Raw genomic sequence first — 8,849 nt, forward strand, 5'->3', positions numbered from 1 at the left:
TGAAAAAATGTTTTGAATCAAAATTGAATAATCTGAGGAGTATATACACTATTGTTAAAATTGGTTTCCCAACATCGCTCCCTGGGGGTGGGGGTGGGGGCAAGTTCGAAATCTTAAATGGGAACCCCTATTTTTTATTGCACATTCGGATTTTTTATATAAAAATGCGTATGTTTGCTCGAAAACATTTTTCCCATTTCGCGATAAATGGCGCTCTAATCTAAGAAATTCAATTTTTCTTTATTTTACTGTTAGTGCGAATGCACGCTTACGATTCTGCTATACATTAACAATAAAAAATACACCATTTTTATTGTGACATGGCTGACCAAGGAAAAAAAGAATTTTTCAAATCGCTACAGAATCGTTGAACGAGTGCAATAAAAACGCGTACATAAAAAATATATATCGCGACAAACATAGGTAGAACCTCCGTCTTTTTAAATTCGGTTAAAAATAAAGGCAATAGAGCTTCGGATATCTTTGGCAATTATTATTTTGAAAAGCATGTCAAAACGTATTTCCGTTCTTGAGAAGTAATTATTTAGTAATATAGTACGTTTACATTAACAGTTTTTCCTGAATATTCCTAAATTTTAGCTCTGGTATTATTGTAGATTGAAGTCAGCGGAGGCTATCTATAAACATTACGAAAGTGTTAACTTTTTTCTTTTCTTAAATATAGTAAATTAGAAAAAATTCATTCAAGACGAAACTCATTTTAGTCAGATTAATGATTATTCCGAATACAATATGACAATGTAGTATCTAACCGTACGAAGAAAAATTGAAATGGTTCTAGTGTATGGAGAAGCTGGAAGAAATCTTGATAATGCTGTCAATCTCTACGCTCAGCGTTTTCCAAATAGAATTGTGTCACGTGCTTCATTTTATGGTCCTATTACAAAATTTACTACCGGTGGAAGTCTTCAATCTAAGAAAAAAACCCGTACAATAACAGTCACTGGAGAAAATAATGAAATTACTGTATTAGTTGAAAAGTTCGACTTGAGCATGTCTCAATTTTGAGGCGGAGCCAGACTTTAATTGATGTCTTGTAGATAAGTTTTTATGCCTTGAAGACATACATTTATGTAGAAACGAATCGAGGCCTTACTTTCAACCCCTCCCCCCTAATAATATAAACGAAAACATTAAATAAATTTTTTATTATTTTTGATTCCGGTTTACGAATAAGAGAAATTTAGAACTTGTATGCAAAATTTTGTATATTTAAATGTCAATTTTTGTTTCATTATTACAAACTTATTTATCATCTTGACAGAAGAATTTTTTTGAAAATCTCAAGTAATTAGTCTACCACTATACTTTACGTCCTTTTTTTCGAAATAGAGTTTTATCTGTTGTCAGATTTTGCAGCTTTTATCAATTCAGGTTTTTACTTAACAATTTCATAAAACTCTTCACAACTAAAATTCAAATTCAAACGGATCAGTAAATCTGCTTTCACCATTTTGACGGATAATCTGTTAGGGTCATGTGACCACAGATGATTCATGATACTGAAAATTCTTTCAACGTAAGCATTACTGCACGGAATCGAAAATATGATTTATATCAATTTTTGGAAATTGGGGACTTTGTTTCCATTTATGAATTTTCTTCATTTCTCTGAGGTCCTTTGGTCTAACCAGCATAGCACTTCATGAACTTGGTCAAGCAGGCACAATTCATCAAAACAATCGTTATAATTCACCTAAAACATTATAATAACAGAAAAATATACATTAAAGAAAATTCAAAAAACGACGAATACCTGAAGATTCAAGTCTGAGCAAATGCTCATTATATCATTTATACTCGGAACCTCATCTCCTTTTTTCAATGCCAAAAAACGAATTTTGCCAGAAAATGAATTTTCGTAATTAAACCACTTTGTCAGATAATCGATTGCTCTTTGATAGGCTATGATGGCATCATTTTTGAATTTTTTTTGTTCATAACTGGACATGTTAGGAATAACTTTTTGTTGCACTGTACATCCAAAAAATTGTTTCGTCATACGGTTTGTTAGTTGATTTTTAAGATCCAGCATAACACTGTAAACATCAGTAGAATCAATAGAATCGTGCTCGAGAGTTTATATAGCTTTAGTGAAAATTGATATATAATGATGAACAAAGTATATGTAGCTTTCGCGAAAAGTGATTCCTTCATCAATTTCATCTCCTTGGTCAGAAATAAATTCCCATATACCCTCATGACATTCATCCTCACCTACAAAATATATATGCATGCACAATAATAATTAGAAGAAATTCTACAGAAAGTGATTCTGTGATAAATATTCAAGTAGTTCTTTGTATTTATTAATATTTTTTTGAAAATAACATTGAGAGATGAAATATTGGTTCAATGGTGTCCAGTTCATGAGTAAACGTTCTACGGCTGGTTCTAAACTTGTCCAACGAACTGGAATATGTTTTAAAATATTCTGATATTTTTGACTTGCTGCTTCGCAGAATGATTTTAATGTTTTCACTATTTTCGTACTGCACGAAAATTCGCTGTAAGTTTTTAGTGCCAATATTTCTACATTAAAACTTTTGAAAAGCTGTTTCAGTCAATATTTCGCTGCATTATGTACAACATGACAATTACAATTAGCTTTAATTATGTTTGGTAAATCAGCTTTCAATTTTTGGAACACAGAACTCTTTTCACGATAATTTACTGATGCATTGTCAGCAGCAAAAGAGGAAATGTCTTCTAATTTTATATTTTTCTTTTCAAGGGAGTTTACAATTGAATTGTTGATACTTTCTGATGACTCATCAGGAAGTTCATAGAAATCCAGAATGCGATCTTTTACATCCTCTGTAAAAAATATATTATTACTTTAAAAATAAAAAAAAGTATATTGATTTAACTAGAATTGAAATTAAAAAATACTTTAATTGTATTTACCATTAATATTAAAGTATCGAATTGCCAAGGGGAAAAACTTGGGATTTCTTTCATTCGACGCATCTATAGCTATGGAATACTTAGCATTCTGAGATTCCAACTCATTCAAAACGACTTCAATGGAATATTTAGCGATAACGTTGAGTACAATACTTTCCATTTTTGTTCTGCCTAAGTGAATTTTCGATGCAATTTGCGAATCATTATAAACCTTTCGATCTAATTTGATGCCTACAGAAATGAAAAAAACAAACACATAATGTCCAATGTTACTCACATTATTTCCACATGTAAATGTCATTTTTTGATTTGAATGAATATTTGGAAATATCGAGATTTTAATTTCAAGTAATGCAAAATTTATATTTACCACAATCAGCAGACAAGTAACTCAACCCGTGCTTTACATTGTGATAGGTTTGGACAACTTCAGCCGCAATTACATTATCACCCAATAAAGAATTCGGTGATGATTTGAAAAAAGCCGATATGTGTTTTGTCCTTTCATTGTCTTTAATATTTTTTATATGATTCGCGCCTTTTTCATGTTCGGTTACAGCAACTATAACAGAGTACTTTACTGTGAGATTGGATTCACAGACATCGCACTTTGAACCATTGTCTGTTTTTCCACGGACGATCCATGGACGTGTTTTTCTCCAATCCTCATTGAATGTGCAATTTCTTGTTCGTTGTTTTTTCTTCGGCGGTCCTGGCGATTCACTTTTTTCGTCATACATTTTTTAACTGATTCGCTCAAAATAAGTCAAAAAAAACTAAAGTGCAGTTAGAAAAAATATCAACAATAACATGAGTGATGCAAGTTAGTTGGTTAGTACAGTTTATTTAAACTGTTGTGCCAACGTGAGAAAAGTAAACTGTAATGTCCCTGGGATTACGGAGTGAGCATCTTAACGGAAAAAATAGCTTAAGACTTAAGACAAGTAAACGCCGTTTTACCTGTCGTAGCCATAAAAATAAGACGAACGCCTATATCTCAACTCAATTTTGAGACGCAGCCAGACATCGGTATCTTGGAGACGAACTGAAGACATAACCAAGTTGAACTCAAGTCGAAGCATTTTTACTCGGGATCGCATTAATAATTTCTGTTGAATTCAGACGCATGATGCAAGTTGATGCACCTAGCACGCTTAGAGTGCGTCATTCGTGCTGCTCGTCACGCTTGAAAAACAAAATTCGGTGGCCATCATTTCTAAGAACGCACAAATGTAGTTTATAGGCATCTAAATATTCTGAATACATGCTCCTGCCATCGTGGTACATAACAAAATCTCTCGGATTTACCTTATATTCATGCATGTCAGCTGGAACAATTATGGACCACAAAGAGAAATGTTCAAACGGAATGTTTTTTACGTGACGCAATCCATCCATTGCCTATTGCGCCGTGATTGTACCCGGTGGTTCGCACGGATAGGTTGCGTTGTTACAATTTTAGGGGTCAGCTTAGTAAACCAATTATATTAGTAGCATGGACCGATCCTTCGGTAATAAACACTGTACCACTATTTTAATATTGGCTCAGTGGATTGTACATTTCTTACAGTATGTAATACTAGCGAATCGATGTTTATTTTACTAAAGGTTAACCGTTAAATTAACCGTAATTTCATTGTTACGTTTACGAAATGCTAAGTGATTTCTACATTTTCAATTCAAGTCGAATTCAAGTCGATGCATTTTTATTTGGGTAAGTACTTAAAGCTGTTGCTCTTGGTGGTTCGGAATCAACCTGAAAGTGGAGCTCCCTCTCCCACCACCAATTAAGTGTGTGGGTGGTGCGTAAAGGAATAGGGAAGAAGGTGCAAGAAAAATGTAAATCCTTAGGGAACTCTCTACATGAAAAAATTCTAATAGATGAACCATGGGTTAACAATGGCATAATCGTTGGGTGAGCGTGGGTTAAACATGGGGTATACGTGGGTTAAGCGTGGGGTAAGCGTGGGGTAAGTGTGGCTCATGATTGTGTCAATGTTCACCCACGGTCGTCCCATGGTTATGAACAATCGGTCACGCATGGCTAATGGCAACTATTTGTAATTGTTTTGGTTATGGATAAAATTCGAATTTCAACAAAGTTTTCGTAGATGACGTTTGAAAGGATCTGGTGCACGATCAGGCGCGTTTGAATCGTCGACTCAGCATTGAGAGTTATTTTGGGTGTAGGAAAAATTTGAATTTATAAAAAGTTCTTGTAAAATACATATTAAACTACCTTGTCTTGGCTGAGATGGTCAAACCTTTTTCGGCTCATAAATGAGATTAAAATTGATCAATAAATAATTTGTAATTATTAAATTAGTTATTTTCATCAAAAAAAATTCAGAATCTATGGGTCTGAACGAGTATAGCACTTAAAAATTTTCATAAAAAGAATAAAAATGGTTACTTTCAAGAAGGATCTTCTAAGACGATAGAAATACGTGAAAACAAACAACATTTTGGTGATCACCGTCAAAAAAGTATAATACAAATGAAAAACCGTAAATAAGTTGATTAAATATATATACATATATATTGTATGAAAATATACAAGATTGTTTAATCATTAACAAAGATTAGCTTTTATGACTGTCATAATGACCCTTTTTGTTAGAACAGGTATACACTCGAAGTCTGACACAATGGCCTATACTGAATCTATTGGGACAATACTCATGTCTGGAAAGGAAACGGAAGTTATGCATTTTTTAAGGAAGGAACAGCACTTGCGTAAACCATTTTGCGCTGTCCAAACAACTGACAGCGATATTATTAATAATATTAACAAAAATATTAGTAATCATCATTTTTCCACAAGTTCATATGCGACACGTAATTGCATTGAACAGCATTGACCATAAGCTCCATAAAGCAGCCTTCAGAGAATATGTTAAAAAGATAGTAAGAGATTGCTTTAAACATCTTTCATTTATATCTTGCGCTTTGCGCTCGGTTATTTATTGCTTGCACTTGGAACGTTTTAATGGAACTTTTCAAAAAGATCACTTTCTTGTATCAGTTCTTATATGCGCCTTCATAATCTGAATTTTCTACTTAATTAAGTTTAGTTAAATATTAAGTTGCTCTAACCTCTGTAGGCATTGCGGTACACATTTTCATCATGATACTCGTGCTACAAAATATCCAACAAATTTTTTTTTAGATTTTTTACATATCACGCGTGTTTAGGTGAAATATTGGAATTCGAGAGTTATGGTGCTTACGGACGGACGGCTGGACGGACAGAAAGACAAACGCAATTGTCAAAACTTGATTTTTGGATTCAAAAAATAATATTTTTTAGAATTTTACAGTGTAAATAGTCTCTTATTTTTGGGCTTCTTGAAAATCCAAATTAGAATTTTTAGATAGGTGCTTGATTTTTTACATTTATGGGTGGTTTTAACAATAATATGTCAAGCATTCAAGAACCCAAGAAAATCCTAACATTACTTTATATTCTTCTCATCCTACAGCCCTACATAAGCCCAAAATTATGATGTACATTGATTTTCGCAGACTTTATTTTTGGCAAAAAAATGTTGTTTTTTTTCATACAGTAGGTTGTTTTTTAAATTTTTGTTGTGCATTTGAAAGCCCAAATTATCCCGAAATTCCGGTGTATTTTGTTTTTTCCGAGTTTTTGTTTTTACATAGGGAGTAGTTTTTTTGATAGTAGGGGTAATTTTTGAAATTTGTTTGTAAGATCGTTCGAGATCCCAAAAACGCCCAAAATTCTGTAGTGTTTGATTTCAATTTATATATTATATTATTTATATTATTTTATATAATTCCAAAAAAGTAGTGGAGCACACAAATCGATAATACAGCCCAAAAGCGTGCAAGAGGACTGTGTAACTCAATTTAAATTATTAGTTTATTTTAATGCATTTAACTTCGACCAATAATTCTTATTTTCATTACATGATATAAAATTATAGGCATGTCGTTGCACAAATTTGTTTTGTTGTAATATACAAGGAAAATATGGAAATGGCGCATTACGTATGTAGAATAGTATAAAGAAGAAAAGTATTCAATAGCCTATTCTTTTTATATGGAACAATAATATTATCCTCATTCCCCGAATCCTAAACGCTCTCAGAAAGGCACGAATAATGTAGTTCTAAACAATTTCTATATTTTTCATCAAAGGGTAAACACAAAAGTTTGCCAATGGTAGAGAAAAAAATTTGATTTGAATAACTTGAAGGGGGAATGTAAATTTCGTATAGAAAATGTCAAAATCTGCAACCGTTTGTATGTATTTTAATCTTACCGACCCTTGTTCGCAAAGATTTATTATCTTTAAATTAAAAGATGGCGCACTCAGAGTGATTTAATATACAAATTAATTAAAATTGGCATCATCATACCCATCAGGCTTCAAACTTAGTTACAAGAATTGTTCGCCAGAAACATTTGCGATAAACAACCAAATATCTGCATTATAGGAATTTAGCACAGTAAAACCCTTTAATAGCCCTTCATTTCTATAGCCCTTCCAAGAATTGACGCCGCGCCGCAGGTAGGTATAACACGAACTGCGCGGGATGCGGATGGTTTGCGACTGTCACTTAGGCGAAGACTCAGGCGTAAACAAACAAAAGCGAAGCGGGCTATAATGAGTTAGTTCCCATCCAACGTCAGCCCTAAAATCGACGCTATAGAAGGGTTTTAATGTACTTCTTTCAAACTAGTGTCCACATACAATAAGATATCAAGTTTCAAGTATTAAGAAGGAAATAGAAGGTACTTAATGATTTTATCTGATTTAGCGCGCTTGTATTTACAAAATAAAGATTAGGTACTAGCGAGTTAAGCAGCTTAAGGTAGTTTTCGTGCAAAAAAGCAGGTCTCTGAAAAAATACTTTTCTGTGAGCGTAAGGATAAAAACTAACGTTACTGATGAAAATATTCCAAATAAAACACATTGTTTTTAATAAGAAAAATTCTAAATTTACACAAAAAATTTATTTTAACATTCTGATCTCGTAATTGAATTTTATTTTACCATCGCTATTTTCTTATTTTAAAAAATTATTTGAATTTATATAAATGATTCGCTTTTCGGAGAAAACATAAACAAATAAGGAAAAAATAAAATATTATTTATCAATATCTATGTGTGTTTATTTAAACTGAAAAAAGCGACAGTAAGAAAAACTTCAAGTACAAAAACTGTTAGTAAATAATTATTTTGTGTAAATTTTCTACTTCTGACACGAAATCTATGTATTTTCTCTTGTTAGAAATGACTCATAATATTATTTCAATTATGAAAATTATGGAACGCTTTTTCCCCCAGAGTCTTGGTTTGTGACACGATAACTACACTGGAGGTGGGATTTAATCAGTCCGGATTCACTGCATTCCGAGAATTGATGCCGCGTCGATACCGTGAAACCGAGTGCGCGGGAGGGGCTGCTCAATTCAAGCGTGACAAACGACTCCGGGCGTTATATGCATCAGGTAACGTCATCTGTCCAAATCCAATAGAAAATATTTAAGTCGCCCTGCCTGTTTACGTTCAGATGGACTGGATGAAGGCCCCTTAACGAATGTACCAGCTGATCAAGGCAGTCCTAAGATCAATATTTTCTCACCAACATTGAAAAATAAAAGTTTAAATAACGCGGAATGAATAATCGGAAAATATTAACAAATATTAAAGGAATATTTTACCAGGAAGAATTCAGGGAAGAAAAATGTTTATTTATGAAAATAAGAAATATCGGCTCACGTATTTAGGCTTTACGGCAGAAGTTTGACTTCTATCTTTTTCTTTCAGTAATCATGCAATCTGTATTACCCACAGACCCGTAGAAGTTCAAAGTTGTCTACTCGCTGCGATAGTGCTGCTGTGACATAGCTGATACGTATGTCAGACCAAATTTGTTTATTTGTATTTCAAG

The sequence above is a fragment of the Belonocnema kinseyi genome, chromosome 9 (genome assembly GCF_010883055.1).
Source record: "Belonocnema kinseyi isolate 2016_QV_RU_SX_M_011 chromosome 9, B_treatae_v1, whole genome shotgun sequence".
NCBI lineage: Eukaryota > Metazoa > Arthropoda > Insecta > Hymenoptera > Cynipidae > Belonocnema > Belonocnema kinseyi.